The 11,385-nt window shown below is 42.9% G+C and overlaps 1 long non-coding RNA gene across 13 annotated transcripts in view; it reads left to right on the forward strand.

Moving 5' to 3' along the window:
* The window catches only part of LOC109385412 (uncharacterized), an 80,665-nt gene that overhangs the window by 26,902 nt on the left and 42,378 nt on the right, over positions 1-11,385 (forward strand). For 3 of the 13 annotated variants that reach the window (XR_002124613.1, XR_002124617.1, XR_002124606.1), the window contains exons 1-3: positions 531-644; positions 2,100-2,194; positions 4,212-4,364. This is a non-coding gene — a long non-coding RNA (uncharacterized LOC109385412). The other 10 variants (XR_002124616.1, XR_002124618.1, XR_002124615.1 and 7 more) reach the window with 10 other exon arrangements.

The raw sequence follows: 11,385 nt of genomic DNA on the forward strand, positions 1-11,385 counted from the left end.
GGGTGGGCGAGGGCGCGGCGGTAGCGACTCCGGCGGCAGCCTCGGCGGTCTGGGCGGGGCGGGAAGCCCGCTTTCAACCCCGAGTACCCTCTGACCCGGAAGTGCTTGCTGCGCAGGACCCCTTGAAAAAAAAATGAGGACCCGTCTTTTTTAGGTCACAAGATTGCGCCAACCTCCACATGGCACTTAAAATAAAAAACCCTTCTAACAGCCTAGCGTTGAAAATAAAACCCCGATGGGCAGAAGCTGTGAGTCCGGCAAAGTTTTAAAACGAACACGTATTTTATTATCCCTAGCGGCACCGGCAGATGTTTGGAAATGTTAAATGTTGTGAATGGGGGCGACACATTATTTTCCGGCCCGGCCAAAGGTGCTTGATCACGGAGGGACACGGGCAGCCCTGGCGGTAACTGCAGGCAGCTGCTGGGACGCCGCGGGTTTAAAACGTGCGCGTGAGGCGGCCAGAGCGCATGCGCGAGGGTGTGGGTGGACGGGAGGGGTAGCCGCAGTCTTCCGGGGGGGAGGGGCGGCGATGCTTGCTGAGCGGGCGCGCGCGCGGCTGGGCACGTGGGGCTCTTTCGTCCTAGGCATTTGGGAGCCCAGCGCTAGTACACCCCCGGCCCAGGCCCGAGGGCTCCTGGCCGGTGAGGAAAAAGACCGAAGCCCACCTCCCCCCGCCTCAAGAGCTGCGGGTCCGCTCGTGGTTTCTGGGAAGTGCTAGAAACGTGGCCTTAAAAAAGAATGGCGTCCATTTACATAATGCTTTGTTTGCACTTTGCAAGTTTCTTTCGGTTAAACCCGCAGAAACTCCACCTCCTGTCCTGGTGTCGTTTTAGCCTCCGCAGCCTCATCAAACATTTAAAACAATGGTGTGCCTCTTGGAGGTCCTGTTTATTCAAGGGATGCCAACCCGTGCTTTGGGAAGCTGCTGCGGCTTGCCCTGCGCAGTTGATCCTCCCGCTGCGGCCTTGCGGCTCTTTCCTCACTTGGTGCAGACGCTGCGCCCCGCACTCCGAGGGCGGTCCCCGTCTCGGCCCGCCATCTTGGAAGGCCTTTTCCTGTCAGTGTGGGTACCGCATGTTCTCGCTACAGAAAGGTCGCTGGGGGTGCTGGTGTACCCGTTGTAATTTCTGCCTCTTCCCCTTGGGCTGAGCCCCACAGAAAAGGCCGTGTGCGCAACGTGCTTCAGGTTCCCTCAGGGAAAGCAGCTAACGTGGCGCTCCCTCCGCCCCCTCTTCCTTCCCCCCGGGGGTGGCCGCCATGTTTTCTGAACACAAAATGGCGACACGTGGCCTGGATTCGTCACCGAGAAATTTGGGTCAGCAGGAAAGCTCTAGAATGCGCCCAGCCATCACCCCCAACCCCCGTGCGTCGTTGGGGGACTTCCTGCCTAGGGAGTCTTCTAACCACTTGGCTAAAACCATCCACAGGAGGGTCCAAACCTTGAAGGGTGAATTTTAATACATTTCTCCCATTAATGTGAAACGGGAAGATGAATAACTGTAAAATGTAGGCATAATACCGAGTCTCTTGCTCATTTTAAATTTAATGCATAGTGGGGGTCGGTACCAATGGGTAACTTGGGCCCCAGTATCAAAGCATTTAGGAATCACTTCCTTAAGGAATGAGGTGGGAAATTACTACTTTCCTAGACTTCTATCTAGCACAGTTTGTTGTGCTGGAGAGACCAAGAAGTAGTCTTTTACATCTTTTTAAAAAGACGATTTCCGTGAAGCAACAGGATGCCCATGATTTTTTTCACAGGCCAGCTGGACCGTCAACCTGTTGACCACAATTGGTATTCATTTTCAGTTTAGAAGGGACCGGCATTTATTGTGCATTTACCAGTGCCAGATCCCGTGCTAAGCATTTTACTGCATACTATCTTTAATTTTTACGATTCTCTGAGGTAGGTGGTGGCGTTTCTCTCTCTTTTTTCTTTTTCTTTTTTTTTTTTAAGCTGAGCCATCCTGCCACCTGTTGGCAGCTCAGCTGCTCCTCAGCTCCGGCCGGGACTCGAACCGCTGTTGCTCAGAGCTCAAACTCGTGAGCGAGCCCTTAACCAACTGACCCACACTCTCTCTCTCTTTTTTTAACAGATGAATTCACTTAGGCCCAGGGAGATGGAGTGATTCATTCATTCAAGGTCACCCAGTGTCAAGGATGGAATCCAGACCTTCTAATTTCCTTATTGGTGAGCACATTTCCAAATTTTCCTGTAAATCGGTTTTAGAATTTAAGTGCTACTTGAGCGTTTAGGTGAGCTTGTCATTTAAGGGAATCCCTCAGGTAACCTTTTGGTGACTAGTTACCCTCTATTTGTATCTGTCTGGGGATTCCCAGTTTTTCCTATCTAGTGTGAGCTATACCTGTAACGGCCTCAAATGCCATTTTTTATGAGGTGTCTGGGTGAGGATAGGGAGGGGGATGTGATTCAACCCTGCCTAAAGGCTCAAGTATCTGTCAGTCCAGCCCTGTCTGTGGCACTTTTGAGTCTATCTAACTCTGTGGAGCAAGCAATTTCTCTGTATGACTCACTGGCTTCCTTCATCTACCCATGGCATGACTTCTGCCTTCCCCACCCCAGTGCCCCAACTAGGTAAAAATAATTTTACACTGGCACCAAGTGTCCATTTCTCTGCACATATTGACAGAGCATGACAGAGTGTTAGATAAATTGTAGTCTGTGAACTCTTCAGTTCACTGCAACAAATAACTTGTGGGCCAAGCAACAAATATTGTACGTGCCTAAACAGGGCTTTAGTTGTGTGGGTGTTAGAGCTGGAGAGAAGGGCTTTTTGCATCCTTTAACTTACATTAATATCACATACCAGACTCTCCAAAGTTCTTTCACATTACCTTATTTAATCCTACAAACAGCTTTAATTGGTAGGTGCGTAACAGCAACAATGACAATAATAGCACTAAGTTCTTACTATGTGCCAGGCACTGTTGGGAGTTTTATTCTCTGTGTTAATTCAGTTGCTCTCACATTTTTTGAAGCAAACCACTTTTAAGAAATAAATTTTACATAACAATATATATATATGTGTGTGTGTGCGCGTGTGTATATATATATATATATATGTATATATATATATGTGTGTATATATATATATGTGTGTGTGTGTATATATATACACGCCATGTATATAACAGAAACAAAATTTTTGCAAAGTGTTACTTACTGTTGCTACTTGCAATGTACTCTGGTAATTTTTGTTCTCTTCTTTACATTAAAAAAAGGGGCACATTAAAACTAAAGTGATGAGAAATCCATTTAGGTTGTGACCAATATGATTAATGTACACATTTAATTCTCACCAAACCTGAGATGGGGATGATGTTATTTTCATTTCACAGAGGTACAAAAAGGTACAGGATTTTGTCCAAGGTCAAGGTCACATAGCTAATAAGTGGTAAAGCAAGGATTTTAATTTAGGCAATCTGAGTCCAGAGCCTATATACTTAACCAGTAAGCTAGATGTGGTCTCTGCAGAGGGCCTTACAGGGAGACAGAGTTGATTAGGGAATTACAAATATTAGTAAATGTTCAAAACTCAGGAGACAGCAAAAGGACTGAATTACATATAATGAAAAATTATGCTGATTCAAAGCATCCTGGTCCTCCAAATCTGCCACCTGTTTATTTTCCCTAAAGAAAATTTTATCAATTGGGTCTTTCTTTACAAGACTGCCTATTTTAAGCTGTTTCTGCCAGAAACATCCCCTTAATTTCTTACCTGAGTACCTCCAGGACTATACTCACCTCTTCAATGAAGCCTTACCTTTCCCAGCTCTCAGCATCCTCTCTTCCCCCAGGGTCCTGCAGCCTCTTCCTCTTGTAGCCCACATTTGACTGTTGATTAAATTATAATATGTCTTTGTGTTGATAATTGTACAGGCCACAGGTGCCTTGGATGACCTTGAGATCTGGCAAAAAGGGCACTGGACTAGGAAATCCACGGCTTTGACTCCTAGCTCCAGCCCTACAACTCATTAGCTTTGCAACTTCTATAACCTAGTTCATTTATCTGGGCCTCAGTGTTCCCATCTGTAAAAAAAAGAGATTAAATAGTCTCTAAGGCACCTTCTAATTCTGTCCAGGGTGTGATGATATTTGCTAATCTTGGTTATTTATCCCTGGAGGGGAGAGTTATGAAAATATGTATTTTACTCACTTATGGTACATTCTCCACTCCCTTTCTCAGTGAACCTGCACTATCATGTGGATACGTGACTGAATTCCATACCACCCATTTTACAGATGAAGCCACTGAGATATGGAGCAACTGACTAAATAGTTACTGCCCCACCCCGGAGCCTCACACATGACTCTTCTCCTCCCACTCCAGTGACTGAAGGTTGGTTAAGGGGTTTACTGAGGTTGGGAAGGTGAGTCAGGCTTAGACTTTGGAAACTGAACCACAGGATTTATACTCCATTCAGAAGAAGGATTTTTTTTTTTGCTTCCTCTTTCCTCACATTGGCTTGTTATATAAAACCTTTCAAAGTGATTTCACATTATTTATTTAATCATCACAGACAATGTGGCCAGGAAGGTATTATTCTGCCCATTTTATGGAAGAGCCATTTTTGGATCAGAATAGTGAAGTGTGACTTACTCAGGTTTACACAGTTTATTAGGACCTGAGCCTCTTTTTTTTTTTTTAAAGACATTTTATTGGGGAACAGTGTATTTTTCCATGACCCATCAGCTCCCAGTTGAGTAGTTGTCTTCAGTCTAGTTGTGGAGGGCGCAGCTCCTTGCCCATGTGCAGATCGAACCAGCAACCTTGGTGTTATGAGCCTGCGCTCTAACCACCTGAGCTAACCATCTGCCCAGATCTGAGCCTCTTGACTTTTAGTTGTGCATGTTCCTTTCCTTGGCTTCTGATGCTTATGGCACTGACTTTGACACATGGAATAGCTTTATCTTAAACTCAAAAAGTTTTCCACCCAGTCTTCATTTTGCTGTTTCAGAACGTCCAATTAACTTGTTAGGTTCCTGACTCTTCTGGTTTAAGAGACTCTCTTCTCTCTAATTCTCTAATGTTTATATTTATATGTTGGAGAAGCGGTAGGCATGATTCCTCAATAAGATGAGTTCCCAAAGGGCAGGGACCACATTTTTTTCCCCCCTAACCTACCTGGCCCAGCAAGTATACCATAGTTCTTTAAATTTGCCCTACCAGCGTGCAACAGTTTTTTTTTTTTCAGAAAATATGGTTTCTTTTTCTCTTTCCCCTTAACATTTAACTTTCCATTTCTCTTTCATTTAAAATCATAGTAAATTGAGAGGGCCTTTGCCCTGTTATTTTCCAGGATACTACATAGTGTAGCCTAGAAACATGTCTTTGCCACTTTGTGGATAGTAACAATTTGACCTTATGTGTTGGTAACCCTACACTGCTGTTATGGGGTCACTACTTGGTTTCCTTAGAAACAGAAGAAATATGTTGGTGTGCCTCACAGAAGTGAGGGGGAGATACAGCAACATCCTTGGCCTAAGTTCTCCCAATTGGCAAAGCAATGCCCCTGGATTCCCCAGGGTCACTCTGTCTGAAATAAGGCTCAAGAACGGAGTGCAGAGAAAAGTGAAAGGGAAAATGAGAACAGAATGCAAGTGCAAAATTTCTAAATTGAGGAGGGAAAAAAGGTAAGAAAAGGACAGAGAGGAAAGAGTAGGGCAGAGAAGAGAATACAGGCTTAGTGGAACGGAGGTGAAGAGAACAATACAGACGTCCACAAGCCCCTCCTGTGATGTGGTGAGCATAGACTGCTGTCTTGCACCCTGGAAGAGCAGCTGGTATGATAACTCCTCCTGGGCTGATCCTGAGCTGCAGGTCTCGCTCTTTTTTTAAATTTATTTTATTTTATTGGGGAAGAGCCATGGTCATTGGCTACACATTGCTTTCATGCCACAATGGCATAGTTGACTCATTTAGGAAGAGCACAGCCTACAATGGTGCATGCGGGGACCAAACCGGCAATCTTGGTGTCATCAGCACCACACTCTAACCAACTGAGCTAACTGGTCACCCCAAACAGGTCTCCTTTTTAAACTCTATTTCCAATATCAGGTAGGGGAAATTTTTTTGTTTCTGTTATCAACTGGGGACGTGATTAGATCCCAAATAATTTTAATATTAGCCTCAGTTCAATTGGTTTATCAAAGAAAATGCTATAAAAATCGTATAAGGTATTCTAGGTCAAATTCTATCTTATTCATTCAACAAATACTAATTGCTTGATATGTCCCAGACACTAAGGCTATAAAAATGAATGCGACCCTGTCCTTGCCCTCAAGGTGTTTATGGTCTGGAAAGGGAGACAGACAAACAGATTCACAGTACAGTGTGCTATGATACTAGGAGTAAGCAGAGGATACTGTGGGCTCAGAGGAGAGTCCTTAATTCAGCCTTGAAGGGGATCCAGGAATGCTGCCTAGAGAAGTTGATGTTCAGGCTGAGTCCCAGGTTGGCAGATTGTAAGGTGGAGGGCAGGGAAGGGTATTCCAGGCAGAGGAAGCAAAGGCAGAGAGAGCACAGTCCATTCAGAAGTTATAAGCCCTTTCAGGAAGGTATGAAATAACATTTGCGCGATACAGTTTTTGGTGATTATTGTTGTGCTTCAGAAGTGTAGATTATCGTGACTTTACTATTCTTGCTAGAGCACAGAAAGTTAGTCTTTATTTTGTAGCAGTAATTCTCTTCTAAGATGAAGACACCAGAAATTGTGCTTTCTGTCTTAGAGAGTCTAAGGACAAAATGTAAATAAAGCACAGCCTTTGAATTAGTAAATGATTGTTAACCCTTTGTGCAGTAAAAGAAAGAAGGGGCAATGCGTGGCATATCTTTCTCATTCAACTTTTGGATTTGATTGTGTTCTGCTTTATTTTTGAAGGAGTGTGTATGTGGAAATTTAAGGTCTTTGGTTAGGATGTTTGAGTTAGGGAGGAAGGAAAGAATAATAGCTACTTTTATGGTGTAACAGAAGAAAAATATTTAAATAGCTCATTTCTTTGATCCCACCTCCTGAGCACCAGCAAGAAGTAGTTGGGGATTTTGTTAAACAGAAACAATTACTTCAACCAGACAAAGTGTTTGTTCGTCATTATTTCTTATGTAAAATCTGTTGTGTCCAGATTAAGTGCATTGATTTTTGTGGGGGTTTTTTTTGTTTGTTTCCTTTGAGACATGGATATAGCTACATTAAACAGAAACCTTATGTGTATTCATTGGCCAATACTGGGATTTTTACCTGGATTAAAAGATAAAAAGTATAGGGAAGAACATGCTTAGAAAATAGCACGTAGGTTCAGTGGTCATTTCTCAGTTGTCTTCTTTCTTGACCTTTCAGTAGCATTTGACACTCCCTCTTTGTACACTACTTTTTCTAGGTTTCCAGGATGCCACTCCTACCTTACCAGCCCCTCCTTCTCAACCCCCTCTCCCCGCTCCCTTTTTTTCCTGGCTGTTTCCTCCTCTCCTCAGCCTCCAATGATAGAGTACTCAGATCAGCACTTGGATTCTTTCTTCGTCTACACTTATTTCCTCGGTGTTCTTTTTTTTTTTTTTTTTTTTTTAGCTAAGCCATCCTGCCACTTGTTGGCAGCTCGGCGGCAGCTCAGCTCGGGCCTTGCACTCTTGAGCGAGCTCTTAACCACTGAGCCACTCGGACAGCCCCTCCTTGGTGTTCTCTTTTAAGACTTTAAATACCATTTATACCCTGAGAGTTCTCAAGTGTGAATGACTAGCTTGAATGTCTTTCCCTGAACTCAAGATTCTTATATCCAACTGCCTACTGGATATTTCCACCTGGGTATCTAATAGCTTCTTTTTTTTCTTTTTAAAGATTTTATTGGGGAATTGGGAAAGGGAAACATTGTGTTTTTCTAGGATCCATCAGCTCCAAGTCAAGTTGTTGTCCTTCAATCTTAGTTGAGGAGGGCGTAAGATCAGCTCCAATTCCATTCGCTTTTTTTAATCTAGTTGGGGGCGGGAGGGAGAGGAGAAGGGTGCAGCCCACCATCCCATGTGGGAGTTGAACCAGCAACCTTGTTGTTAAGAGCATGCACTCTCACTAGCTGAGCCATCTGACTGCCCGTTGGTAGGTCAGCTCGGGTGTAGCTCACTGGCCCATGTGGGAATCAAACCGGTGGCCCTGTAGCTCAGAGCTCGCTCTCTAACCAACTGCACCACCCGGCCGGCCCCTCTAATAGCTTCTTGAACATAATATATTAAAAAAAAAATTAACTCCGAAATTTCTCTCACCCGCATCTCTGGCAATTCTTCCCCATCGCAGTTTCAGTTGTATTAAATATACAGCGGAATATTGACTATCCATAGGTTCAGCTCTTTCTCTTACTCTCCTCATCCACTCCACCAGCAGCTTCTCTCAGCTGTACCTTAAAATACACCCAGAATTTGAACACTTCTCATCACTTCCTCTGCTATTAGAATAGCTTTTAAATGGTCTTCCTCCTTTTGCTCTTGGTCCCCTAGGTCTAACCAGTGACCAGAGTAATCCTGTTACATATAAAATCATGCCACTCATCTGCTGAAAATTGTCCATTGGGACCCACCCAGATTAAAAACGAAAGTCCTCTCAGTTCTACAAGGACACATACAATCTTCCACACTGCCCTCTCCCAGCTGCTCTGACCTCATCTTCGACTGCTTTCCCCCTGTGTTCTGGCCACATTGGTCTCCTTGTAGTTGCTCCAATATGCCAAGCAACTCTGGGACCTTTGTAATTGTTTTCTTTGCCTGGAACACTTTTTCCAGATATCAGCATGGGCTCCTCCCTTACCTTCTTCAGGCTTCTGCTCAGCTGTCACCTAATCTGTGAAGCAGTCCTTGACCATCTTATTTAAAGTAAAAGCCATCTTCTGCCCTCTGCTTTTCCTGCTTTATTTTTCTCCACAGAACTTACTGCTATTTGACATACTATTCATTCATTCATTCCTCAGATATTTATAGAGTGCTGCCTACTATGTGCCAATTCTGGGGACTATCTCTATAGTTTGTTTATTATTTGTCACGCACCACTAGAGTGTAAATTGTATGATGGCTAGGACTTTGTTTTGCCTATTGCTGTGTTCCTCCTAGAACATTGCCTAGCACATAGGAATTGAATGAATAAATATATTCAAATGTTAAACAAAAACATGTTGAATATATAGAAGGTTGTGTACCAGATAATGAGGGAAAGACATTGTTCCTGTCCTCAAGTTTCTTAGTCTAGAAAAATGCTTATTTTGACCTTAACAGTGCTGTGATCTCTAGCAGGATAAAGTGACGCATCATTTTGGAATTGGGGAGGTAAGGACTAGTGTGTAAGGGTATGGATATCTTCAGAGACAAAATACTACTTTGTCAGGCTTATCAATAATTTGTGCTGTTTGTGGGAGGGCATTGTTGTTGATAGCAAACTGCATTATTGGCTTTTGGGTTACAGCTCCTGTTTGGTAGGGCCTTGTTAACAGCAAGAGTTTCTTAAAAATCCCATCATCAGCCCCATTATCAGGTACCTCCTAGGAATGTTCTATCATAGCCACCTCCTCTCAGGAGAAGTAAGACAGTTTTTTATCTTTACCTCCTCCATACCTGAAATTCTTTTCCAGAATCTCTGGCCATCTACTTCCTAGCTATTTGGTCTTGAACTTCAGTTTCTGCACCCGTCAAATGGAGATAATGATAAATGACAACAATCTTACTTCTTGTGTGGATTAAATGACTAAATAATATAATGGTTTTGAGAACAGGAGAATGGAAAGGGAAGAGATAGAGGACAAAATTTCTTCCTTTTTTAAAAATAGCAAATACTGTATATCTCTGCTTTATTTTGAAAAAATTTTGATAAGCATATGTTTCTTTTCTAATGAGAGCAATGAAGATTTTATTTTTGAAAACAAAAACTTTAATATATTGCTTCTTATAGAGTAGCAGGTTTATAGAAAATGTTTTCTTTTCTCTCCACCCGCATACTTACCCCTCCTATATTATATGAGGGAAATGAAATGCTAGAACCCCACCCCAGGTTGCCCAGTGAGCTGGTATCTGGGTAGGAAAACAACTATTTCTCTTTAGGTGAAATTGGAACTCAGGAGGTAGTAGCATTTGAGAGAGGCTGAAAGGGTTCGGTGATGATGATAACAGCAATAAGAGTAATGGCAAAACTTGATGCACCAGGCAGTGTGCTAAGCACTTTTTGTCGATTGTCTTATTTTAACAACATAACAACCAAATGAGGCTGGTGCTATGAAAAGTAGAGTAGCATTAAGAGTAAGGAGCATAGATTCTGAGGTTAGACCTCCTGCACTGATATCTCACCTTTGCCAGTAACTAGCCATGTGGCCTTGAATAAGACAACTGTGCCTCATTTTCCACATCAGTATCTGTAAAATGAGAGTAATAATAGTACCTACCTTATAAGGTGGTCGTAATGATTAAATGATGTAAGCCATGTAAAGTGCTTACCATAGGGCTTGGCACATAGAAAGTACTCACCAAATGTCAGCTGTTATCATAATTAAAATAGTTGTTACCCTCATTTAGCAGATGGAGAAACAAAGGCTTAGAGAGAGGCAAGTTTATTTGCCTAAGTGACACAGCAAATAAATGATGGAACAGGAATTTGCACCCAGGCAGTCAAACTCCAGAGCTCTTGTTCTTAACCATTACACTGTTCCACCTTCGTGGGTTGAGGGGAAGAGACTAGATAAGAACTGCATTTTGTCTAACTTGAGATGAACATAGATGTAAAGGTGAGACTTGGATTTGGACCTACCTAACCCTTATTTGTGATCTTAAGCATCTTATCACCATAGCATGTGCTTGGTTATTCTCTTAGTTAATTCTTCCCTAGATCCAAAGAAATGAATGAGTGATGGGTTAGTTATGGTCTTTTCCTGCTGAGGGATTGGGTGTTCTCTGGCTGGGGCCACGAAATGGAGCTAAATAAACACCTGTGTCCTTTCCAGTGCTCTTTGGATGAGCAGTAGAAGTTTGTCTGGTCTCTCTTGTTATTATGATTGTTTTTCTTCTTAATACAACTGGTAATGATGAGAAGCAGAGCAATGTATACATTGAGCACTTTCTTTGTTCCATTTGTCTTACATGGATTATCTCATCTAATCCTTAAAATAACGCTGTAAAGTAGTTGCTTTTATCCCTATTTTATTTTTTTATTTTTTTTTTTTTAAAGATTTTTATTGGGTAATTGGGGGGATGGGAACAGTGATGGGGAATTAGGGGAAGGGGAACAGACAAGTTGCTGTCGTTTTTTTGTTCTTCAATCTAGTTGTGGAGGACGCTGCTTCACTGGCCCAAGTTGGCACCATCATTGCGCTCTTCCCTGGCGAGGCAGATCAGTCGCCGG

This window comes from Hipposideros armiger, unplaced genomic scaffold (genome assembly GCF_001890085.2).
Source record: "Hipposideros armiger isolate ML-2016 unplaced genomic scaffold, ASM189008v1 scaffold_114, whole genome shotgun sequence".
NCBI lineage: Eukaryota > Metazoa > Chordata > Mammalia > Chiroptera > Hipposideridae > Hipposideros > Hipposideros armiger.